This window comes from Xenopus laevis, chromosome 6S (assembly GCF_017654675.1).
Source record: "Xenopus laevis strain J_2021 chromosome 6S, Xenopus_laevis_v10.1, whole genome shotgun sequence".
NCBI lineage: Eukaryota > Metazoa > Chordata > Amphibia > Anura > Pipidae > Xenopus > Xenopus laevis.
This window is the reverse complement of record NC_054382.1, coordinates 114,118,973-114,145,640: the sequence shown is the minus strand read 5'-3', so window position 1 is coordinate 114,145,640 and position 26,668 is coordinate 114,118,973. Positions and strand designations below refer to the sequence as shown.

At 40.1% G+C, this 26,668-nt stretch overlaps 1 protein-coding gene across 1 annotated transcript in view; it reads left to right on the top strand.

Annotated features, from left to right (window-relative positions):
• The first annotated feature begins 5,046 nt into the window (after positions 1 to 5,046).
• rnf19a.S (ring finger protein 19A, RBR E3 ubiquitin protein ligase S homeolog) overlaps positions 5,047 to 26,668 on the top strand; it is a 67,375-nt gene continuing 45,753 nt past the window's right edge. Inside the window, exon 1 of the mRNA XM_018223870.2 lies at positions 5,047 to 5,260. The gene's annotated coding sequence lies outside the window, so the exon portion shown is untranslated. The remainder of the gene's footprint in view (positions 5,261 to 26,668) is intronic.

Sequence of the window (26,668 nt, the reverse complement as noted above, 5' to 3'; positions counted from 1 at the left end):
CATGTAAACATTAAATAAGCCCTATAGGCTGGTTTTGCTTCCAATAATGATTGATTATATCTAAGGGCTCTTACACATGAGCGTTTTTACCTGCGCTCCCCTGCGTTCTGTTTTTCGGCGTTCAGCCGCAGGGGAGCGCAGGAATAGACGCATTTAATTATTTCAAATGGGGCTGTACTCACACAGGTGCATGTAGGCGCCGAACGCAGGTTGAGACGCAACATGCTGCATTTTTCCTGCGTTCGGCGCCTACATGCGCCTGTGTGAGTACAGCCCCATTTGAAATAATTAAATGCGTCTATTCCTACGCTCCCCTGCGTTCCGTTTTTCGGTGTTCAGCGCAGGTAAAAACGCTCATGTGTAAGAGCCCTTAGTTTGGATCAAATTCAAGATACTGTTTTATTATTACAGAGAAAAAGAAAATCATTTTCAAAAAATATGGATTATTTGGATAAAATGAAGTGTGAGATGGCCTTTCCATAATTCGGAGCTTTCTGGATAATGGGTTTCCAGATAACGGATCCTATACCTCTATATGTATTGCTATTGAAAACAGTGTTTGTCTGTACTTTTCAATTCCGTGCCCTAGTTGCTCAGACTTTTGAAACAATGTAACACAAGCCAACGGATTGATAGACCTTTCTTGCAGGGGGAGACTAGAATTTAAAATTTTTCGAGATTTATTAAACCCAGATGGTGTTAAAAGTCCGAATTAAAAAAGTACTCCAACTCCTGCCTTGCCTGCCGAGTTCATGTAGAAGTCAGTGGCAGATGTCCTGTTGGCATTTTGAAGATATCCTGATCTGCGCTGGGTCTCAGTCAATAATCTGAAGATTTTGTGGTTTTGGGGCGTCAAATTTGAGTCACAGGTTTAACGCATCAAATCTGAAAAAGTTTCAGGTGTCAAATCCGGAAAAGTCACAGTTTTCAACAATAAATCCCCCAAAAAAGTATGATTCAGATTTCTTCATGATTTTATCAAGTCTTTTCCTACACAAGAAATTTTTTTCGGAAAAATGTATTGATAAATAGGGGGGGGAAAGTTTGTTTGAATTTGGTAGGGGTGGTTTTCAGAAAATAGTGAGAAAATTTCTGGATTTTGATAAATAACCCCCTGAAAGCACTAAAAATGTTTAATTCATTCATATTGAAAAGTTGCTTAGAATTGTGTTTTCTTTTATTATTATTTATTATTAAATAATTTTTTGGGTTGACATGTCCTTAGGTTTACTATTTGCCTCATAGCTTGAATAGATAATTAACAAAATGCAGAATGAATGGGTGCAAATCATGTTACTGGCAGGTGTACGAGTAATCAAGCTAATACCGACATAGGGGCAAATTCACTAAGCGCCGAAGCGTCTAACGCTAGCGTCAATTCGCTAGCGTTGGTCATTTTCGTTACTTCGCAAATTCACTAATGAACGATGGCGTAAATTCGCTAGTGTTACTTTGCAACCTTACGCCTGGCGAATTTTCGCAACGGACGTAACTAAGCAAATTCACTAACGCGCGCATTGTACTGAACGCTACCCTTTACGCTAGACTTCCTTCGCCACCTCAGACCAGGCGAAGCGCAATAGAGTAGATAGGGATTGCTTCAAAAAAAGTTCAAATTTTTTCTAAGTCCCAAAAAACGCTGGCGTTTTTTCTATATTATGGGTGATAGGCTGAAAAAGATCGAAAAAATTTTTGGGGCTCCCCTCCTTCCCCCCTACATTTCCTAACTCATGGCAACTTAACTTTACAGTGGGCACATGTGTAGGGCAAAAAAAAAAATGTATTTGATGTTTTGAAGGTTTCCCAGGCACTTGTAGTGATTGTACGTATTCCTCCATTGAAATTTGAATTTGGCGACATATGCAAATTAACCATCGCTAGCGTAACTTCGCTTCGCTTAGTGAATCAACGCTAGCGCAACTTCGCAACCTTACGCTACCCCTGAGCGCAACTTCGGATTTTAGTGAATTTGCAGAGCGCTGGCGAAACTACGCCTGGCGAAGTGCGGCGAAGTGCGGCGAAGTTACGCCTGGCGCAACTACGAATTTTAGTGAATTTGCCCCATAATCTTTGTACGATTTTCAGATCGTGTGTGGCTCTAAATAATCGTCCAGATAATTTTTGTACCATGGCGGACACATGTATTGCCTATCTGACGATATCCATGGGAGACTGTCACTATTATTTCCGGGGCATGACTTTTGTGTGATTGCTGTCTGTCAATTAACAGGCAGAACATTGTCTCATTTATTTTTCCTACTTTAAATCCTACAATTTAATGGGATTATCTCAAGGGAAAACATTTTTTTGCAAATTTTTTCAGTTAATAGTGCTGCTCCAGCAGAAATCTACACTGGAAGAGCAAACAGATTTTTTTATATTTCATTTTGAAATCTGACATGCCCCCAGTCATGTCACATGTGTTCTGATAAACTTCAGTCACTCTTTACTACTGTACTGCAAGTTCAGTAACGTAACTGGAGGGGGCGGGCCCTGGTGCGGGACGTGCAGCCGGGCCCCCGCCCCCCTCCGTACCAGATTATCTGCCCCGAAATCAGCCGATGCGGCTGGAAATCTGCAGTGCGCGAGCTGCCGGGGGGCCCTGGCCCAATTGCACCCCCTGCTCCCCCGGTAGTTCCGCCACTGTGCAAGTTAGAGGGATATCGTCCCCTCCCTTCTCCCCCAGCAGCCTAACAATGGAACTAATGGAAGATAAACGGATAGCAGCTCGCTAACACAAGATAACAGCTCCTTGGAAGATCTAAGCACAAAACTCAATAGTAAAATCCAGGTCCCACTGCGACACATTTACATCAATTACATCAGTAGGAGAAACAACAGCCTGCTAGAAAGCAGTTCCATCCTGAAGTGCTAGCTCTTTCTGAAAGCACATGACCAGGCAAAATGACATGAGATGGCTGCCTACACACCAATATTATAACTAAAAAAATACACTTGTTGGATCAGGAATTACATTTTATATTGTAGAGTGAATTATTTGCAGTGTAAACAGTGTAATTTATAAATAAAACCTACAACATAAAAATCATGACAGAATCCCTTTAAAATTGAATGTTTAGTTTTAGATCATTGCATTAAAACAAATGATCCTTACATTACAGTTTTAAAGGAGAAGGAAATGTAGAGTCATTGGGGGTTCTAATTTGTAAGGCACCCCCCCCCTTTTTCTTCTCCATTAAAGGACAACCCAGCAGTTTGTTATGGGGAGTAAAAAGCAATACGTTGGGGCACGTTTTTTTTCAAAGGATTAAAACAGAATAGCAGCAAAACAGAGTCGGATTTTAGCTGCATTTTTTCAATAGTGTGAGGAGTAAGTAAACTCTGTTGTCACCATTTGCTACATATCGCTCTCAAATCCTATACAAGACTAGAGCGAGTCGTGAAAGTCTGCTCTGGCTCAGACATGGCTCCCCACAACACGTATAGTAATTAATCAGTAGAGGGTGCTGTTTCATTAGAGTTTAGGACTAGCTCCTGGACGGAAATCCCTAGTACAATATCTAACAAATACTTACACAATACAGATCAAATTAAATTGTATCTAGGTGTTCCTTTGCTAAATTGCTCTCCGCCCTGCTAAAAGCAGCTCTGTGTTTATATGGACCGCACTTGTATATACTGGGTATATTCTTACTTTAAAAGGATTAAGTTAACTTTTAATATGTTATAGAATGGCTAATTCTAAGAAACGTTTCAATTAGTCTTCATTATTTATTTTGTGCATTTTTTTAAATTATATGCTGCCTTGTTCTGACTCTTTCTGACAACTTTCAAATGGGGATCGCACAGTTGCAACCTGTCCGGTTTTGACCCGCACAGTCCTGTAGTTTGAAGGGCTGCCGGGGTCAAAACTAGGGATGCACTATTTTGTATTCGGCCGAACCCCTGAATCCTTTGCGAAAGATTCGACTGTATATCGAACTGAATCCTAATTTGCATATGCAAATTAGGGGTGGGAAAACATTTTTACTTCCTTGTTTTGTGACAAAAAGTCATGGGATTTCCCTCCCCGCCCTAATATGCATATGCAAATTAGGATTAGGTTCGACCATCCTGAAAAAGGCCGAATCCCAAACCAAATCCTGGATTCAGTGCGTCCCTAGTCAAAACCAGTGTCGGACTGGGCCATGTTTCCCGATCGGGCTCCCCCTTGAAAAAAAGTCTCTGCTGCACTAAAGTGAAGCGCAGGCACGCTGTGCGAGGGAGTTTGCGCAGGCGCGCACTTCACAGATGTTCGCTCAGGCGCACGCAGCACCAGCATTCGCTCAGGAGCGCACAGATGGAGACAGAGATCCGAGCTGGAGGCACGCAGAGGTAAGCCAGGAGGGGTCCCCGGTGACTGCCTGGAGGGGCCTTCATGTGGCTGTCTCGGCGTGCCCCCATTACTCTAGTCCGACCCTGGTCAAAACTTCCTGCCAATTTTCCAAATTAGTAAATACCGGGCAGGATTCCCCATGATTGACACCGCAATCTGCCAATCGCCGAGTCATAGCCATGCCCCCTGACATTACAGCCCGCCCCTCTGCATCACAGCCCCGCCCCCTGCCCTGTCTCCACTGGCATAAAAGGTGGCAACCCTACACTGACCCCATCTAAGAACAAATGTTCTTTAAGGCTACAAAGTTCTAGTTATTGCTACTTTTTAATACTCATCTTTCTATTCAGTCCCTCTCCTATTCGTATTCCAGTCTCTTATTCACATAAATGCATGGTTGCTAGGGTCACTTTGACTCTAGCAACCGGAGAGCTGCTGAATAAAAAGCTAAATAAGTCAAAAACCACAAATTATAAAAAAAACTAAAACCAATTGCAAATTCTCTCAGACTATCACTCTCTGTGCCATACTAAAAGTTAACTGAACAACCCCTTTAAACTAAGAACTTCTCTCTTTCTCAACCCATAGCGGCTCCCATTGGCTGGTCGAACCTATGCCGGCCCTATGGAAACGGCTCTACTCACGCCCAGCAGCGCGACTACGTCACCCATCGCTTACGCGCGTGACATCACACAGGGCGCGCACACGTTCTGCGGCAGGAGGTAGTGCCGTCGTCTGTCCGCTTAGGGAGATGCAGTGCGCGCATGACGTCGTTCCATAGAGAAGGGACTGTTTCATTCAGCGGGTACGCGCGTCCCTCCCTTCCTTCCCCTCCTCCCCTTCTTCTCCGTGACTCCCTTACTTCCGCTTCTCTGATGGCTCAGACGGCGGCGGTGGTGACGGCCTTGGGGTCCGGTAAATGAGGTGGGTGATGTTTCACACGGTCTATATTTGTATAATGAAGCGTCGCTGATGTGCCCTGATAAAAGTAGTGACAGCTAACATGGGTAATGTGCCCAAATGTCTCACCCTAGTTTCTAAACTACAACTCCCAGCCTCCTCTGTGAAACTGAGTCTTGAAGTTGGAGGGGGAGCTCATTTATAAAACAGGTAGAGGAGACTAGGAACTGGAGAGGCTTCCTATTGGGGAGTTCATTGGAATGGGGGTATTGAAGTGAAAATTAGAAGATTCTTACAGATGTCTGGGGACATGAGGTGACACATTAGGGCAAAGCACCATGGACAACCTTCCCACTGGGGGTTAATTATCAAAATCCTACAACTAAATCCGCACTGATTTCCCCCCCCCATTATTTATCAATACATTTTCTTCAAAATTTGCTGTGCTGGAAAATAAACTCGATAAAACCGTGAAAATATGGGAATGGTACGAATTTTTCAGATCTGACGCCGGGAAAACTCTATTTCTTTTTTGGATCATTGCCCGAAAACCACGAAATCTTTGGATTATTGCACGAAAACCCAGCGCAGATCAGGATATCTTTGACTTCTACAGGAACTCGGCAGGTCTGAGTTGGGAGTTTTTTTTTTTTTTTATTCGGACTTTTAACACCCACGGGGTTTAATAAATTCTGAAAGATTTGAGTTTTTTTCCGCTAAAGATTTGTTTATAGTAAAAAAAAAAAACCTTGAATTTTGGGGGTTTTGGCATTTGGACTTTAATAAATAACCCTCCATGGTGTCCTCACAAGTTGGCAGGAGCTGAAACCAGATACTAAAGCTGTCTGACTCCTGAGAAACATAGGAATTGTACACTGCTGGGCCACTGCTACGTGACTAGGGTTGCCACCCGGCCAGTAAAAATGATGGTTGATCCCAATGTTATTAACAGGGGAAAAAGATAAATATATAAGAAGGCCGGTATTTGGCAACCCTACATGTCCTATTATCTAACATTCTGTGTCTCCCTATAATGGTGTTATTTACGGTACATCTTTTCTCTGGTTCAGTTGGGGATCTGTCTATAGAATCAATTCTGGTGGTGGGAACAACTGTCACTGTAAAACAGGATCACGCAGACACCACTGACTGGGACCCATTTCTGCTCATATGTTCATATAGACTTCAGTTCTATAACTTAATAGTAGTAACCTGTCCCACACAGTGATTTACTGAACGGATACATGACTCACAGCAGTCCCTGCCCCAGTGGAACTTACAAGTCCATATCACATTTACACACACACACACACTAGGGCAGGGGATCCCCAACCTTTTTTTACCCATGAGCCAAATTCAAATGTAAAAAGAGTTGGGGAGCAACACAAGCCTGAAAGTCCCTTGTTGTGATTTGCTATTTGGTAGCCCCTATGTGGACTGGCAGCTTACAGGAGGCTTTACTTGGCACTATACTTAGTTTTTATGCAATTAAATCTTGCTTCCAAGCCTGGAATTCAAAAATAAGCATCTGCTATGAGGCCACTGAGAGCAACATCCAATGGTTGGAGAGCAACATGTTACTCACAAGCTACTGGTTGGGGGTCGCTGCACTAGGGTGAGCTTTTAGGGATCTCTTTATAGAATTATTATTACAGGTATAGGAACCCTTATCCGGAAACCCAATATCCAGAAAGCTCCAAATTAAGGAAAGCCTGTCTCCCATAGACTCCATGTTATCCAAATAATCCAAATTTTTAAAAATGATTTCCTTTTTCTCTGTAATAATAAAACAGTAGCTTGTACTTGATCCCAACTAAGTTATAATTAATCCTTATTGGAAGCAAAACCAGACTATTGGGTTTATTTAATGTTTAAATTAATTTATAGTAGACTTAAGGCATGAAGATCCAAATTACGGAAAGATCTGTTATCCGGAAAACCCCAGGTCCCGAGCATTCTGGATAACAGGTCCCATACCTGTATTGTCTGTTAGTGGGGAGCCATGTCACAGTAATACAGAGTATCATGCCGATACCCGTGGGTCGGACGGATTCGGGCCGAACTCGCACTTTTCTTTGCGGTTGTGGGTCGAAGTCTCGTCCTGCTCACCACCTGCAAATGCCGACTTCTGGCATTATAGCTGCACAACTGCTCACCCAGTTGTGACATCATCGGCAGGGCAGATCGGTGGGCGCCTATAAAAGGAACCCGAAAGTTGGATGGGGTTGGATTTTACCCGACCCGCATATCACTACAGAGCAAGTGACCTGTTCCTAGTGTATCTGTGATGCTATTATATAATTTAATTCTATAAGTATAACGTAATAGCGGCATATCCCAAACAGTGTTTACTAGGGTAAATTTTTAGAGATCTATTTATATAATCGTTTCTACACCTTTATTATGTGTTGGTGGCAAGCACTTCACTTCATATGTATAATGTTCATGTAGACTTTAGTTCTATAACATAATAGTAGTAACCTGTCCCACACAGTGATTTACTGAACGTATACATGACTCACAGCAGTCCCTGCCTTAGCGGAGCTCACAATCTATGTTCCTATCATGTACACACACACACTAGGGATCTCTTTATAGAATCATTTCTGCGCCTTTGCTCATTATTATTGTCTGTTGGTGGGAATTCACTGTTGAAGAGAGTATCATGCAGACTGCACAGAGGACCCATTTCTGGTTCATATGTATGATTTTATTATGTATTTTAGTTATATAACATAATAGTAGAACCATGTCCCACACAGTGCTTTTATTGAGTTTATACTGCAGTCCCTGGCACAGTGGAGCTTACAATCTAAGTCTCTCTCTCAAGAGCAATCCAGCAGGAGTGCAACAGCTGCTCAGATACACTTGCTGTAGGGGTTGTTATTTGCAGTTTTGGCAATAAAACTGGCTGTGCCATAACATATTAGGGCTGTTGTTGACACAATATTCTAAGAAGTAATAGAATATAACCCAGGATTGACTGTTGCCATATCTATTATCAATGGTTATCTGGGCTGTTTTGTTTTCAGATTGTGATCTTAACCACAGCACAAATGAGTGTGTAAATGCAGGTAGTTTTACTAGTGTGAGGTATTTGGTGCTAGAAGGAGTCTGTGCATTTGTAGGTTAATGTGCCCTTCCAAAGAAACGGGCAAGCGGTGATGTAAAAGAGAGTGATTTTCTTTGGAACTGGAATAGTATTAGTGTTTCACATGGATTTTCTTACAATAAGGGGTGGCACAGACTTAGTAGGATTTCTATGTGGGTTAGGTAGTGTTTGGTGTGTTGTAGTTGCTCAGAAGAAAGTCACATATGGTACTTGTTTGCAATGCAGGAAAGAGTTTAGAGCGTCTGGCACCTTGCATCGAATTTCTCTGTGACCGATCTTCCTGTGGCTCATAGTAACATGCATAACGGCAATCTAACTTCTTGTGAACTTATTTCACCAAATAGCTTTTGCTTTCATTCTTACTTGCAGGTCTCTCATCTTATCAGCACACTCATGATACCAGTGTTTTGAAAATTTTACATTACTACTGATTGTTACTCTGACAAAACTCCAGCCCCTTTTTGTTTCTGAGTTAAAGAAAAAAAAGTCCACTGAAAAGCATCATATTTAAAAGTACCATAAACTCGAAATTCGACCAATCAAAATGTATTTTAAGCATTTAATTTTATATATATAAAGTGAAAAAGTATATGTATCATCTCAGATGAGATGATACATATACTTTTTAACTTTGTATAAATAAAAATAATGTTTTTAACTAATCCTCTCTGGTCCTGTGGATCCGTTCAAGTGCCGGTTGGCTCTGTTTCTACTTATCTTGTAATAATTTTTTAGTTTCAGTATCACTAAGTATTTTGGCAAGAGATTAATATAGTTGTTTTCAATAATATGTTTGTCTACTCTGTAATTCCAAACCTGTGTTGTTCGCTTATAGACACCAACCCTTACAACTTCATTCTTAATGATGGTGTTCTGCATTATAACCATTGTAGAAGCAATCTAAGGGCAGCAATAGACGCAAAGATTCGGGGAGATTTAGTCGTCTGGCGACTAAGCAACTCTTCTTCGGGCGACTAATCTCCCCAAAGTTTCTCGAGAGGCGACTTTGGAAAATGGAGCATTCTGTCATCCCACCGGCAAAGGCTTTTCGGTAGATTAGTCGCCCGAAGAGGAGGCGATTAGTCGCTGGACTAAATCTCCCTGAATCTTTGTGTCTGTCTCCGCCCTTAAGGTGGCACAGTCTGATTCTACATGTTGCATGACTAATTGGCCCATGGGCATAACTGACAAATATTGTACGTGCATGCTTTTCATTATTCTGTTTATTTGGACATGGTTCAGCAGCTGATAAAGGTTTTCATCTCTCCATATGGATCTCAGATCCAACCGTCAACCCCCTTTCCGGATTATGGATCTTTCCATAATTTGGATCATCATACCTTAAGTCTACTAGAAAATCATGTAAACCTTAAAGGGATACTGTCATGGGAAAATTTTTTTTTCCAAAATGAATCAGTTAATAGTGCTGCTCCAGCAGAATTCTGCACTGAAATCCATTTCTCAGAAGAGCAAACAGATTTTTTTATATTCAATTTTGAAATCTGACATGGGGCTAGACATATTGTCAATTTCCCAGCTGCCCCTGGTCATGTGCTCTGATAAACTTCAATCACTCTTTACTGCTGTACTGCAAGTTGGAGTGATATCACCTTCAGTTACATTGAGAAAGAAAAACAGCAGCCTGCCAGAAAGCATTTCTCTCCTAAAGTGCAGGCAAAGTCACATGACCAGGGGCAGCTGGGAAATTGAGAAAATGTCTAGCCCCATGTCAGATTTCAAAATTGAATATAAAAAAATCTGTTTGCTCTTTTGAGAAATGGATTTCAGTGCAGAATTCTGCTGGAGTAGCACTATTAACTGATGCGTTTTGAAAAAAACATGTTTTCCGTTGACAGTATTCCTTTAAATAAACCCAATAGGCTGTTTTGCTTCCAATAAGGATTAATTATATCTTAGTTGGATCAAGTACAATGTACTGTTTTATTATTACATAGAAAAATGAAATCATTTTTAAAAACTTTAATTATTTGGATAAAATGGAGTCTATGGCCTTTCCATAATTTGGAGCTTTCTGGATAATTGTTTTTTAATTAACGGATCTCATAACTGTACTCCGAAATGATACTGCATTAGTTAAAGATAAGACCAGTACACGTCACTTTTAAATTAACTTTTAGACAGAATTCTTCTCTTCACGGAAATAAAACTAGAGGTTTAAAATAAACTATAAGTTAAAGATCAGAAATTGCCCATTCAACTTTATAGGGCAATTTCCTTGGTTTTTCTCTGGTAAAGTATCATTTACAGAAATGGGGAACTGTTGTGGACTGCTTCTTTTCTGTACAGTAAGGATAATTGTGAAAATGTTACATCTGAGTCATTTTACCCAAAATTCATTGGCATATTTTTGTTTTTTTGCCATTCTCTACAATGGAATGACAGATCCCCATTAGTGATATTGCAGGGATCTCCTTGCTGCAGCCCTCAATTCTTTAAACAAGTACTTCACCTGGTACCACGGTTAAGGTGGCCATAGACGCAAGGATCCGCTCATTTGGCGACATCGCCAAACGAGCCAATCTTTCCCCTGATATGCCACTAACGGGCATGGCTATATCGGGGGTAATCTGAATGTGCGGCCCTATGGCCCGAACGATCCGATTACGATGAGAGCTCAATGGGCTCCGGCGGGACGGTTGGGACAAAATCAAACTTGTCCGGTCGACCAAACGACTGATCTCCGTCGGACGAAAAATGTCGGCACTCTCCACACACGTTCCGAAAATGGTACGATAGGATCTTTGCGTCTATGGCCAGCTTTAGCAGACCTCCCTCTGTATTTAGACATGCTCTGGGAAGCTGCAGAGATGCAAGCCAGCAATAGGCCATTTAAAATAAAAAAAAATAACAGTTGTTTTGCTTCTGGATTCCTTGATACTTGTATAACCACATGCTATTCCTGGTTGTTTTCTCACCCTGAGAATAAACATTTTGATACAGAATAGGCCTGTGCGGCTCTAAAGGAAGGTTTATTTATTTACAGAAACTGGGCTGAAAAGAATGTGGTTGTATATAAAGTGCTACCTCTTTGTGCTTCTGGAATTGTTTGTCATCCTCCTACAAGGAAAAGGGAGTAATGCTGTTGTTATTAGTGTGCATTGCTGTATCATCTGTATACTGTACCTAATTTCTGTGGTTATGGTTGCTACATGCATTTGCTTTATTTCTGCCCCCGCTGCTAACCTTTACATATCTGCTATTAATAAATAAAAAAATTGCCAGCCCCCTCCCTTTCACCTTAAACTGGCCATAGACACAAAGATAAAGTCGTATGAATCAAAGTTTCCTATAACTTTTGGACCGTGTGGGGATCGTCCCGACATTTTTTTTGTCGGTCATATAGTCGTTCGGACAGGTTAAAAGATTTCTGTCATTTAAAGGGATCCTGTCATCAGAAAACATGTTTTTTCAAAACACATCAGCAGAATTCTGCACTGAAATCCATTTCTCAAAAGAGCAAACAGATTTTTTTATATTCAATTTTGAAATCTGACGTGGGGCTAGACATTTTGTCAATTTCCCAGCTGCCCCTGGTCATGTGACTTGTGCCTGCACTTTAGGAGAGAAATGCTTTCTGGCAGGCTGCTGGTTTTCCTTCTCAATGTAACTGAATCTGTCTCAGTGGGACATGGGTTTTTACTATTGAGTGTTGTTCTTAGATCTACCAGGCAGCTGTTATCTTGTGTTAGGGAGCTGTTATCTGGTTACCTTCCCATTGTTCTTTTGTTTGGCTGCTGGGGGGAAAAGGGAGGGGGAGATATTAATCCAACTTGCAGTACAGCAGTAAAGAGTGATTGAAGTTTATCAGAGCACAAGTCACATGACTTGGGGCAGCTGGGAAATTGACAAAATGTCTAGCCCCATGTCAGATTTCAAAATTGAATATAAAAAAAATCTGTTTGCTCTTTTGAGAAATGGATTTCAGTGCAGAAATCTGCTGGAGCAGCACTATTAACTGATTCATTTTGAAAACATTTTTTTTTCCCATGACAGTATCCCTTTAACTATATCTCTGCGTGAATATCCTGTCTGACAATATCAATGGGTAAAATCGTCTAATTTTGTTCTTTTACTACTTCTTTACTGGGTGTGCCAGCTTTCCAAGGTTTAAGGGCTAGTCCACACGGGGAGATAGCGACGCGTTTGCGGTCGCGCCGACAAAGCGCAGCGACCGGCGCAGGCGACAGTTTTGTATGGGCGCCTATGTAAAAACGCCTGTGCTAACCACACGAGGCGATGCGCTTTTCAACAGTCGCCTGAAAATGCCTCGCCAGGCTTTTTCAGGCGACTGTTGAAAAGCGCATCGCCTCGTGTGGTTAGCACAGGCGTTTTTACATAGGCGCCCATACAAAACTGTCGCCTGTGCCGGTCGCGGCGACTGTCGCGGCGCTTTGTCGCCGCGACCGCAAACGCGTCGCTATCTCCCCCTGTGGACTAGCCCTAAAGTTCATTTAAAGGGGAACCGAGTATCACTTCCCATAATAACTGGAAGTGAAGTATGAGCAGTCATCTGATTGCAAGTGTTCTGTTTGTGGGAAAGATTTTTTAAAGATCAGCAGGGGCTGACAAGGCACAAAATCAACATTTCAGCCTAGCAACAACCCCTGATATTCACTGTCCTTTGTTCAGCTTCCTCCTATAGACCGTGCTGCCTGTGGGAGACTAGCAGTGTAAACAAGAATCCTGTTTTTTTCTCTAAATATAAAAAGGCATTCTATTGTTTAATGATAACAAATGGCCGTTATATGGGAGAAAAAAAGCAGCAACGCACATAAAATATTTATGTAAACCAGTGTCATGGGCTGGCGTGACTGAGGGTTAGATATTTTAGTTGTCACTACTATTTCCAGCATTTTATATCAAGTTTAAAGGGTAACAATCAGTATTAAAGTGCAGTACAATTTAAAGGGGTTGTTCACCTTCCAACATTTTTTTAAGTTCATTTGGTTTCGTATAGTTTGCCATAAATAAAGACTTTTTCCAATTACTTTCTATATTCTATGTGTGAACGTTTTTTCTAAAAATTGAAGTGTAAATCTAATTTTTCATCTTTCTCGAGCAGCTCTATAATGGGGGTCGCCGACACTCTAATCTATTCTAAATTGATACATTTAGTCGATACCTTTCTTACCTTTAGCTCTGCTGAGCAGAATCCCCGAGTTTCATTATAGGCAGCTGTTAGAATTGATACAATAGTTACTAATATTCCAGAGAAGCTCCTGAGAAATGTATCGGCTAAATGTTGCAGAATCTGCACCTAAATTATTGAGCTGCCAGATTAAAGGGGTTGTTCTCCCTTAAATAAACTTTTAGTATGATGTAGAGAGTGATATTTTGAGACCATTTGCAATTGGTTTCCATGTTTTATTATTTGTGGGTTTTGAGTTATTTAACTTTTTATTCAACAGCTCTCAAGTTTGCAGTTTCAGCCATCTGGTTGCTAGGGTCCAAAATACCCTAACAACCACGCATTAATTTGAATAAGAGATTGGAATATGAATAGGACAAGGAAATAACTATACAAAATAAACAACGCAGGCCAATTGAAAAGTTGCTTAGAATTAGCCATTCTATAACATACTAAAAGTTAAAGGGATACTGTCATGGGAAAAAAATGTTTTTTCAAAATGAATCAGTTAATAGTGATGCTCCAGCAGAATTCGGCACTGAAATCCATTTCTCAAAAGAGCAAACAGATTTTTTTATATTTAATTTTAAAATCTGACATGGGGCTAGACATTTTGTCAATTTCCCAGCTGCCCCAAGTCATGTGACTTGGGCCTGCAATTCAGGAGAGAAATGCTTTCTGGCAGGCTGCTGTTTTTCCTTCTCAATGTAACTGAATGTGTCTCAGTGGCACATGAGTTTTTACTATTGAGTGTTGTTCTTAGATCTACCAGGCAGCTGTTATCTTGTGTTAGGGAGCTGCTATCTGGTTACCTTCCCATTGTTCTTTTGTTTGGCTGCTGGGGGGGAAAAGGGAGGGGGGTGATATCACTCCACTTGCAGTACAACAGTAAAGAGTGATTGAAGTTTATCAGAGCACAAGTCACATGACTTGGGGCAGCTGGGAAATTGACAATATGTCTAGCCCCATGTCGGATTTCAAAATTGAATATAAAAAAATATGTTTCTCTTTTGAGAAATGGATTTCAGTGCAGAATTCTGCTGGAGCAGCACTATTAACTGATTCATTTTGAAAAAAAAAATTTTCCGAAGACCGTATCCCTTTAACTTAAAGGTGAACCACCCCTTTAAAACACCAGGAACATTTACATTTAGATTTTGGAAAACGGTAAAAAATGGAATAAAAGTCTTTATTTCTGGAGAACACTCTGAAAACAACTCAACTGAAAAAGAGTTTGGAAGGTGAACAACAACTGCGAATTTGAATTAACCTCCAAGCTGCCCCAACCCTGCACAGGAGCTGTCAGAGAAAAATAGAATTTACTTTTATAGCAACATTTAGTTCCCCTTTAATATGTAACAAGTTTGTATGACTTATGCGCTTTGAGCAGATGTAGGAAAGCTGCTTATAGGGTCATAGAGATATTTCTGTCCTGATCCTGACTTTGGCACTTTTTTTGCCACAGAAGTAAGTATGAGCTTACAGAAGAGTATTTCTATTATGTAGTGTGTATTTTTTTTTGTTTACAGGAGCCTAAGTGCTTATTTCAGGCATTGTGGCATTTATAGATCAGTAACATATGCAACGCTACACATGACCCATTCCTCATACAGAACAGGTTTGCTTACTGTGCAGAGGATAATTCATATTACAGGTATGGGACCTATTATCCAGATCTGGTTTTCCAGATAACGGATCTTTCTGTAATTTGTATCTTCATACCTTAAGTCTACTAGAAAATCATGTAAACACTAAATAAACCCAATAAGCTGGTTTTGCTTCCAATAAGGATTAATTATATCTGTTTGGATCAAGTACAAGCTACAGTTTTATTATTACAGAGAAAAAGGAAATCATTTTAAAAAATTTGGATTATTGGGATAAAATGGAGTCTATGGGTGATGGCCTCTGTAATTCTGAGCTTTCTGGATAACAGGTTTCCGGATAACGGATCCCATACCAGTATTTCACTATTCATTCAAACCCAAAAATTATGGTTTCAGCACATGGTGCATGGAATCAGAATAATTGGCAGCATAGGTAAATGGAGTCTATAGAAGGTAATATGGATATATATATATAATATGGGATATATTCATCAAAGAGTGAAGTTAGAGATCCCGCAGTCCTCTAAAGTGAAATTCCGCCACACTCTGTTCGTTTCTATGGGATTTTGAAAGGCATATTTATCAAAGAATGAACTTTCACTTTCACCCATTGATAAATACTCTTTTAAAGATCCCATAGAAATGAATGGAGAGTGGCGGAATTTCACTCTAGAGGACTACGGCCATCTCTAACTTCACTCGTTGACAAATGTAACCCTGTGTATTTAACTTTTATCTAAAAAACAAAAAACAAAGGGGGCTTGCTTACTATCTATAACCCCTATTCTTTTTATTGTGTGTTTAAAGGTCAAGTTTAACTAGCAGTGGGGGAATTGTAATTAATGTTTGGTGACTGTGACATTGCCGGTCTGTTGGGAGTGAAAAGGTTTGCTCGTGTTACAAATTGCTGCATCACAGACAGATTTATTCTGTTTAAAATGAAATGTTAAAATCTATTTGACTTTGCATGCTTTGGCTTTAAATAGAAAAGAAGTATGCGAGAAACTATGAATCACGTTAAAGCCTCAATAAAAAAAATTGCTTGCATTGTCTGTGCATGTCTGTAAGGGCAGAGACAGACAAGAAGATTCGGGGAAATGAATCGCCCGGCGACAAATCGCCTCTTCTTCGCATTACTAATCTCCCCGAACTGCCTCCCCGCCGGGTAGAATCGAAATTGCCGGCGGGATGGCACTCTTGGGCACTTAGTTTCGCCCGAAGTTTACTCGTGAGGCAACTTCGGAAAACAAAGTGCTCAGAGTGCCATCCCGCCGGCGATTTAGATTCTAGCCGGCAGGGAGGCAGTTCAGGGAGATTAGTCGCCCGAAGAACAGGCGATTTGTCGCCGGGCAACTAAATCTCCCTGAATCTTCTTGCCTGTCATCAATGCTTATCAATTACATACTCGGGCTCAGGGAAATACTGGGTGCAGAATTGTTCCAAGCTTACTTTGCTCATCCCGGTACTGTTCTTACACGTTTCTCACACTTGTACGTCTGTAGGTGAGAGGAAAAGCTAAAAAATAGCTCAGTAATCCACTTTTCTATGTGACTAACTACACTTTTTTTTGTGGCATACAATTTAATACATGCTTTTCTATAAAAGCCCCACAATGATTTTAGAGTATTGACTTAGAAGCCTAGGGTGTGTGTTGATGCAGGAACACTGTTATTTGTATATTTAATCTTTATCTGTATATATAAATTCTTGTTTTACTTTTTACATTTTTTTATCACTGCAGGCATCTGTCCCAGAGAGCTAAGCTTCCATGCGTTATGTGAATTCTAGTATTTCAAGGTTTATTTTCCCTGTGGGTTTGCCTAATGGAAATATTACAAGCCGTTTTGTCTTTGCGTTATCACTCTAGAGATTATTTGCTTCAATTACAGGTACAGGTACTGCTTAGAGCAAAGACACACTGAGCAGTTCAGGGCATTTGTTGGTGCCTGGTGATTTCCAGCTTGCTGTGTTCATTTTGGAAATCCACTGACCCATGTGTCCAGGTGTCTGCCAGTAAAAATGAATGGGGAGTCAAACCCCCATATCTTATATAAGGCACTAAGTTTGCCCAGGAGCAGTAACCAATAGCAACCAATAGGATGTCTGCTTTTAAACAGGTGACCAGTGAATGCTACCTGCTGATTGGTTGCTATAGGTTACTGCACCTGGGCAAAGTTAGTGTCTTTTATTACATAACCCCATAAGGGTTTTATCAGGAAGACTTAGGGGGAATTCACAAAAGCGTCGGGAACGAAAAAATGTCTTTTAAATGTCATAGAAAGTGTCGTAGACAAATTCACAGAGCATTTACTTGCCAATTTTCCGACGTGTACAACACTTTTGAAATCGTGTCGTTAGATGTGGGCGTGGTTTTTTCCGGCACCACCTTTCCCGACATTTTTAGGAATTGCTCGTAAAGCATTTGTTTTGCCGACAATTTTTCCAACACATTAGGCTCTCCAAAATGAAAATGTCGGTCAAATTGTCTTTTGAAAACGCTCGGTAAAATGTCATCTGTCCAACAAAAAGATATACAACATTTTAGAAAATTGTCGGACTTACGAGACATTCGGAGACCATAACATTTGCCTTTGTGAATTTGCCGTTCGTACGACATTGTCGACCGCCACTTCTGGGTTACTTATTTTACAGACACTTTTGTGAATTCCCCCCCCCCCCCTTAGAGTCTTGGTTTATGGGCCCAACCTGAAGGCCAATTGGGCCAGTCTATCAGAGGAAGAATTAGGGTAAATATCTCTGCAATAACGCAGTGTTTTTATGTGTTTGCAACGCTGTTAGCTAAGAGGGAGCCATGGACGAATGTTAGGATTCCAATTGCGGCTTGATTTGAATGATTCCCAATTATCACTGCACTATAGGTTGGACCCAAGCTCCTTATCACCTATGTCAGTAATGCTATTGTAAAAATATTAGAATGCATTAGTCAGCGGGGCGTGGTTATAAAATGGGACTGTGCGGGTCCACTCGTTTGACTTGCTTGTAGATTACAATGTAAAAACTCTGGGGCAATCGGGATTTTAATAAAAACATTCCTCCCTCAGAAGGGGCACACCATTTCTTAGAGTAGGAAGATACCATTAGTCTATGCAAGTATCGGTTTGTACATATATGAAGAACAGTTCTGGTAAATTTGATGGTATAGTGACCCTTTAATTAAAGATATAAGAGAGTAACAAATCTCTGAACCTTTAAAATAAATTTAAATCTGTATTGTCGTAAACAGTAACATACTGTGGCTATTACACATTATGGGAAAACCTAATGTAAAAGGTCACATGCTTAAAGGGATACTGTCATGGGAAAACATGTTTTTTTCAAAACGCATCAGTTAATAGTGCTACTCCAGCAGACTTCTGTACTGAAATCGGTTTTTCAAAGAGCAAACAGTTTTTTTTTTTATATTCAATTTTGAAATCTAACATGGGGCAAGACATATTGTCAGTTTCCCAGCTGCCCCATGTCATGTGACTTGTGCTCTAATAAACTTCGGTCACTCTTTACTGCTGTACTGCAATTTGGAGTGATATCACCCCCTCCCTTTCCCCCCTCCAGCAGCCAAACAACAGAACAATGGGAAGGTAACCAGATAACAGCTCCCTAACACAAGATAACAGCTGCCTGGTAGATCTAAGGACAGCACTCAATAGTAAAAGCCAAGTCCCATTGAGACACATTCAGTTACATTAAGTAGGAGAGATAACAGCCTGCCAGAAAGTAGTTCCATCCTAAAGTGCAGGCCCAAGTCACATGAGCGGGGGCAGCTGGGAAACTGACAATATGTTTAGCCCTGTGTCACATTTCAAAATTAAATATAAAAAAAAATCAGTTTGCTCTTTTGAGAATTCGATTTCAGTGCAGAATTCTGCTGGAGTGGCACTATTAACTGATGTGTTTTGAAAAAAACATATTTTCCCCATGACAGTATCCCTTTAAGACCAATTTGGTCAACCAGTTTTTTAACCTGGTTGTTCCTTGATTTTCTTTTCATACATTTTTCAAATTTCCTTATGCATACGGCATCCAATTGCAGGCATTAAGAGGAGGAAAAAAGAAAAGACAGAAAGGAAAGACATAAGGAAAAGGATCCTCTATAGGCAACAAAGAAATAACGAACAGCTAGAATGTAGAATTCAAGGGGTCCGACTCTTTAACTGTTTTAAATTGATACATTTAGTTGATACATTTGTTATCTTTGTCCCTGCTGAGCAGAATCCCTGAGTTTTATTAAAGGCAGCTGTTAGAATTGATACAATAGTTGCTAATACTCCACAAAGCTTGCTGAGAAATGTATTGACTAATTGTATCAACTAAATGCTCCTGGATCACTGAGCTGCCAGCCTGAAACAACAGAGACACAAACATTAAACTGAAATTTTGGGAAAATGGTAAAAAAATAAAAGATTGAAAACAACTAAAAAACAACTTTACTGAAGGTGAACAAACCATTTACGGGTCAAAAATCTACAGGTTTTTTTTTTTTTTTTGTACAATGGATAATATAAGGGTTAATACTTCACTTTTGGTTCCACATATTGTGACTCAAAGTTGGATTAAAATACTGCTGTCAGCCTCCAGTCAGCTGCTTTCTCAGTAATCATCCCTTCCCTCAGTGTATTCATACACTTATGTCTATACATTCTGATTATTTTCCTCCAGGGTGGGGTTAACTACTCAACTGCCGTCTGTTTTGCCCTTTAAATGTGCTAAAATCATTTTTATTATAATATATCAGAAACCCAAGCCTCATGCGAATAAATCAGCTGGCACCATCCCAATATCAACAAAACTCTGTATATTTCCAGTACGTTACTCTGGGCTGCACTGGCCCTCGCTGCCTTTCTTTAGAGAGTTGTGGTATGTGACAGGGAATCCAGGCCAAGACATTCCTGTCTCATTTTGGAACAGGATGATTTGGGTTTGTTGGGCCTTTATACCGATTGGCTGAGTCACCTTGCTATAAATCCATGGAGGTGTCACTCAGCAGTGCAGCTGTAAATAGGCTTGTGGAACGTGCCTTTAAAGGGGCCAGATACACTCTGCCTATAGTTTTAATTCATCTGTTTCTAGGCAACCATGTGGTATGTAACTGAGCTAACTGGAGATCGTATCATGCCTTTCAATGTGTATATTTATAGTTTTTTTTTAGTTTGGCTGAAACCTTAGCCTGGGCACTGTAAAAAGCCTAGTGCTTAATATAAGGGAGAAAACAAGGGGTGCCTAACCTGCAGCTGTTGATGTAAAACTCCCAGCACGACATTAAATTCTTCTCTGGGAGTTGTAGTGCAACAACATCTTTAAAATTGTTACACAGTACGGGTATGGGATCCGTTAACCGTAACCCCATTATCCACAAAGTTTAGAATTACGGAATGGCTCCCATTACAATGAAATAATCCAAATTTTTTTTTGTTTTCCCTTTTTCTCTGTAATAATAAAACAGTACCTGGTACTTACATAGTGTTACATAGTTACATAGTTAAATCGGGTTGAAAAAAGACAAAGTCCATCAAGTTCAACCCCTCCAAATGCAAACCCAGCATCCATACATACACCCCTCCCTACTTTCACACAAATTCTATATACCCATATCTATACTAACTATAGAGTTTAGTATCACAATAGCCTTTGATAATATGTCTGTCCAAAAAATCATCCAAGCCATTCTTATAGTCATTAACTGAATCAGCATCACAACATCACCCGGCAGTGCATTCCACAACCTCACTGTCCTGACTGTGAAGAACCACCTACGTTGCTTCAAATGAAAGTTCTTTTCTTCTAGTCTAAAGGGGAGGCCTCTGGTACAGTGATCCCCTTTATGGGTAAAAAGGTCCCCTGCTATTTGTCTATAATGTCCTCTAATGTACTTGTAAAGTGTAATCATGTCCCCTCGCAAGCGCCTTTTTTTCCAGAGAAAACAACCCCAACCTTGACAGTCTACCCTCATAATTTAAGTCTTCCCTCCCTCTAACCAGTTTAGTTGCACTTAGTCTCTGCACTCTCTCCAGCTCATTTATATCCCTCTTAAGGACTGGAGTCCAAAACTGCACTGCATACTCCAGATGAGGCCTTACCAGGGACCTATAAAGAGGCATAGTTATGTTTTCATCCCTTTAATTAATGGCCTTTTTTATGCAAGACAGAACTTTATTTGCTTTAGTAGCCACAGAATGACAATGCCCAGAATTAGACAATTTGTTATCCACAAAAAACCCATGATCCTTCTCATTTAAGGAAACTCCCATTTAGTGTATAACTTGCATTTATATTATTTTTGCCAATAACCTGCATTTATCAACATTGAACCTCGTTTTCCAGTTTGCTGCCCAGTTTTCCAACTTAGACAAATCACTCTGCAAAGTGGCAGCATCCTGCATGGAACCTATAGTTCCGCACAATTTAGTATCATCTGCAAAAATAGAAACAGTACTGCCCACCTCCAGGTCATTAATAAACAAGTTGAAAAGCAAGGGGCCTAGTACAGAGCCCTGCGGTTCTCTACTAACAACACTGGTCCAATTAGAAAATGTTCCATTTACCACCACTCTTTGTGGTCTATTTTTTAGCCAGTTCTCTATCCAGGTACAAATACTATGTTCCAGGCCAACATTCCTTAATTTAACCAGTAACCTTTTGTGTGGCACTGTATCAAATGCTTTAGCAAAGTTTTAAGTAAATCACATCCACTGCCATCCCAGAATCGAGGTCCCTGCTCACCTTCTCATAAAAAGAAATTAAGTTAGTCTGGCAAGATCTATTACGCATAAAACCATGCTGGCACACACTCATAGTATTATGATTTGCTATAAAGTCTAGTATCTTATCTTTTAATAACCCTTCAAAAAGCTTTCCTACTACTGACGTCAGACTAACTGGCCTATAATTTTGAGTCTGAGACCGGGATCCTTTTTTGAATAGAGGCACCACATTAGCAATTCGCCAGTCTCTCGGCACTATGCCAGACCTCAATGAATCCTGAAAAATTAAGTAAAGAGGTTTGGCAATCACAGAGCTAAGCTCACTAAGTACCCTGGGATGAATACCATTTGGCCCCGCACCTTTGCTTATCTTAACATGTTCTAGTCTCTTTCTAGTCTCTGAATTTCCTCATGTGTGAACCATGCATCATTAGTTGTATTACTAGAATTGGGACTGTTAAGAAAGAAACCTTCAATTACTGGTTCCTCATTTGTGTAGACAGACGAAAAATATGAATTTAGAATCTGCGCTTTTATTTTGTTTTCATCAACCAGCTGACCCCCCTCTGAAACTAAAGGTCTCACCCCTTCCTGCTTCATTTTTTTTACTATTAACATATTTAAAAAATAATTTTGGTTTATTTTTACTGCTTGCTGCAATATCCTTTTCTATATCAATTTTAGCTTGCCTTATAGCTTCTTTGCATGATTTATTGGCCTCCTTGTGCCTTATAAATGTTTCGGCTGTCCTATCTAACTTGAAAGCCTTAAAAGCACGTCTTTTCTTACCCACCTCAACACCAACGCTTCTATTGAACCAAAAAGGTTTTGCTTTGCAACATCGTTCCTTGCTTACAAGGGGAATATACTGACATGTATATTTATTAAGCAGAATTTAAAGATTTCGCATTTTTGTTCCCTGTGAAAAGCATTTCCCACTTAATATGTTGCAGAGATGCCCTTATACTGTCAAAGTTTGCACGTCTGAAATTGAGTTTTAGTTACTCCCTTATAGAATTGCTTCTGCAACAGAATCTCAAAGGAGACCATGTTATGATCACTATTCCCTAAATGCTCCCCCACACAAATGTTAGAGATGAGTTCAGTATTATTAGTTATTACAAGGTCCAAAAGAGAGTTATTCCTAGTAGGTTCTTGAACGAGCTGGAATAAAAAGTTGTCATTCAGCATATTTACAAACCTACTAACTTTTTCTGTCTTGGCAACCCCATTATCCCAGTCAATGTCTGGATAATTTAAGTCACCCATAGCAACAACTTGACCCAGCTGTGAAGCCACTGGTATCCGCAAGAGCAGCTGGGCTTCATACTCGTCACTTATATGAGGTGTTTTATATACTTGATCCCAACTAAGATATAATTAATCTTTATTGCAAGCAAAACCAGCCTATTGGGTTTTGTTCATTTTTACATGATTTTCTAGTATATTTAAGGTATTCAGATCCAAATTACAGAAAGATCCGTTATCCGGAAAACCCCAGGTCCCGAAAATTCTGGATGACAGGTCCCATATCCATACAATATGTATTTTGTTGTTTTATCACTATATGCCCTGCATGCACCCCTTTAATACTTAAAGGAGAACTAAAGCCTAACTAAAGAAGTAGCTAGAAATGTTGTACATTATGTTTTGGGCTTCTGTACCAGCCCAAGGCAACCACAGCCCATTAGCAGTAAAGCTCTTTGTCTCTAAAGATGCCCCAGTATCTCCCCATCTTCTTTTCTGCTGATTCACTGCACATGCTCTGTGCTGCTGTCACTTACTGAGCTTAGGGACCCACTCATAATATACAGTACACATAGAATAGAAATGTCACACTATAAGGCTGATTAGTAATTAATACAGATAATTACTACATGACAGCACAGAAACCAGTGCAATTAGCATCAGAATTTAATAATCAGCCCTGTAGCATCAGCTTATATTACAGGCCAACCTCATTTTCTGCTGGATAATTAGTGACGAGCCCTAAGCTTAGCTTCTCAACAGCTGCTCAGAGCCCACTGAGCATGTGAGTGTCATTGACACTTTCCAAGATGGTGACCCCCTGTGACAAGTTTGAAGTCCTGGATCATTGTTGCTATTGACAAGCTGAAACTTTATGCTGGTGCAATAAGTTCACGATATAAAATATGATTTTTTTTTTTAGCCACAATAATTTTTAGGGTTTAATTCTCCGTTAAGGGCCCGGGCATACTGTTTGTTCTATTGTATTTGTGTTGTAAATGTCCGTGCCAAGCCCCTTCAGATAGAGATGACATCTTTTTATTTGGTTGCTGATGTAGTCAAATATAGCTGGGTCACCAGCTATCTGCCCATGTTGCTTTGCAGAAAAAAACATGATCTGTTGTTGTTATTGTCTATACCTTTTGCAATTTCTTTAAAGACTGATCTAGTTATAAATGAGTATTCTGGGTGCAATATTTAGATTCCTCCTGTGTATGGCTGTTTTTAAAGGAACAGTTCAGTGTAGGTAAATAGGCTGTGCAAAATAAAATATGTTTCTAATATAGTTAGTTAGCCAAAAATGTTATGTGCAAAGACTGGAGTGGCTGGATGTGTAACATAACATAACAGAACACAACTTCCTGCTTTTCAGCTCTCTAAGTCTGAGTTAGTCAGCGACTTTTAGGGGGGTCACATTGGACATAACTGTTCAGTGATACTTCGATACACCACCTGAAAGTTAGAAGCCATCTACCGCACTGTAACAACACTCTTCCAGCTGCCATCTTCCACCTTTTATCTTCCACCTTTTCATACAGGGCACATAGTAATAATGTTTATCTTACAGCAGAGCAAGTGGCAGCTGGCCAGGCTCTCATTCATCTACTACAGATCACACTGAGCAACAGTAACTGCGCCCTGTACAAGTGCACCCAGCAACGCTATTGGATAACACAGTGTTCCAATGTAATGCAAACAACTTTCTACTATACATTTTACTTTTATTATTTCATTGGGGGAAATTACTCATTAGCAAAGAATTTTTTTTTTTTTTAAACTTTACGGTACTTCCCTGAAAACCTGTTTTAAATTGTATGTATTTATTTTAGCAAAGTCATTATGATTCATAGCAATACCTAATATTCAGGCTCAGCGGGTTAAAGTGTCCTTTATTTGATCAGTAATGCATGTTTTTTATTCCCAGCAACCTGAACAGTAGATTTTATTACCTCTAATCTCTGATTATTGCCTCAGGGACTACAGATTATCTCCAGCCAAATGCAAAAAAGAAACGCCAAAAAAAAAAATTGACATTACTTCCTTGCAACAGTTACAGGGGGGTCTCTGCCATGATCTGTCTAGCTAATCTATCTATCTATATCCATTCATCTCTCTCTCTCTCTCTCTCTCTCTCTCTCTCTCTCTCTCTCTCTCTCTCTCTCTCTCTCTCTCTCTCTCTCTCTCTCTCTCTCTCTCTCTCTCTCTCTCTCTCTCTCTCCTCTCTCTCTCTCTCTCTCTCTCCCCCCCCCCCCCCCCCCCACTGAATCCACTATTTTGGATTCGGCCGCACCCCCGAATCCTTTGTGAAAGATTCGGGTGAATCGAAACCAAATCCTAATTTGCAAATTAAGAAGGGGAAAACATTTTTACTTCCTAGTTTTGTCAAAAATTCACGTTATTTCCCTCCCCACCCCTAATTTGCATTTGCGGATTCGGTTCGGCCGGGCAGAAGGATTCGGCCTCATCCAAATCCTGCTGAAAAAGGCCGAATCCCAAACCGAAACCTGGATTCGGTGCATCCCCTACACTCTGTCTATCCATCTACCTTTCTCTCTATCTCTTTCTCTATATCTTTCTCTCTCTATGTGTGTATATATATATATATATATATATATATATATTTGGTATTATACATATAGACCTTTTTGTGTTCCCATTGTGTGCAATATAACCTAGTGTCATTGCGTGGTATTTTCTCTGCTGCTGTTAAAACATTGTAGTAAGACAGTGGATCAACTGTTGTTCTTTTTTAGATCCTATATAAGTATGTATTTTCTGTTTTTTTGTTTTTTTTGTTTTAGCAGGGTAATCCACAACCTCCTGCAGAGAGTACATAGTTACATAGTTACATAGTTAAATTAGGTTGAAAAAAGACAAAGTCCATCAAGTTCAACCCCTCCAAATGAAAACCCAGCATCCATACACACACCCTTCCCTACTTTTAATTAAAATTCTATATACCCATACCTATACTAACTATAGAGCTTAGTATCACAATAGCCTTTGATATTATGTCTGTCCAAAAAATCATCCAAGCCATTCTTAAAGGCATTAACTGAATCAGCATCACAACATCACCCGGCAGTGCATTCCACAACCTCACTGTCCTGACTGTGAAGAACCCCCTACGTTGCTTCAAATGAAAGTTCTTTTCTTCTAGTCTAAAGGGGAGGCCTCTGGTACGGTGATCCACTTTATGGGTAAAAAGGTCCCCTGCCATTTGTCTATAATGTCCTCTAATGTACTTGTGAAGTGTAATCATGTCCCCTCGCAAGCGCCTTTTTTCCAGAGAAAACAACCCCAACCTTGACAGTCTACCCTCATAATTTAAGTCTTCCGTCCCTCTAACCAATTTAGTTGCACTTAGTCTCTGCACTCTCTCCAGCTCATTTATATCCCTCTTAAGGACTGGAGTCCAAAACTGCACTGCATACTCCAGATGAGGCCTCACCAGGGACCTATAAAGAGGCATAATTATGTTTTCATCCCTTTAATTAATGGCCTTTTTTATGCAAGACAGAACTTTATTTGCTTTAGTAGTCACAGAATGACACTGCCCAGAATTAGACAACGTGTTATCTACAAAGACCCCTAGAT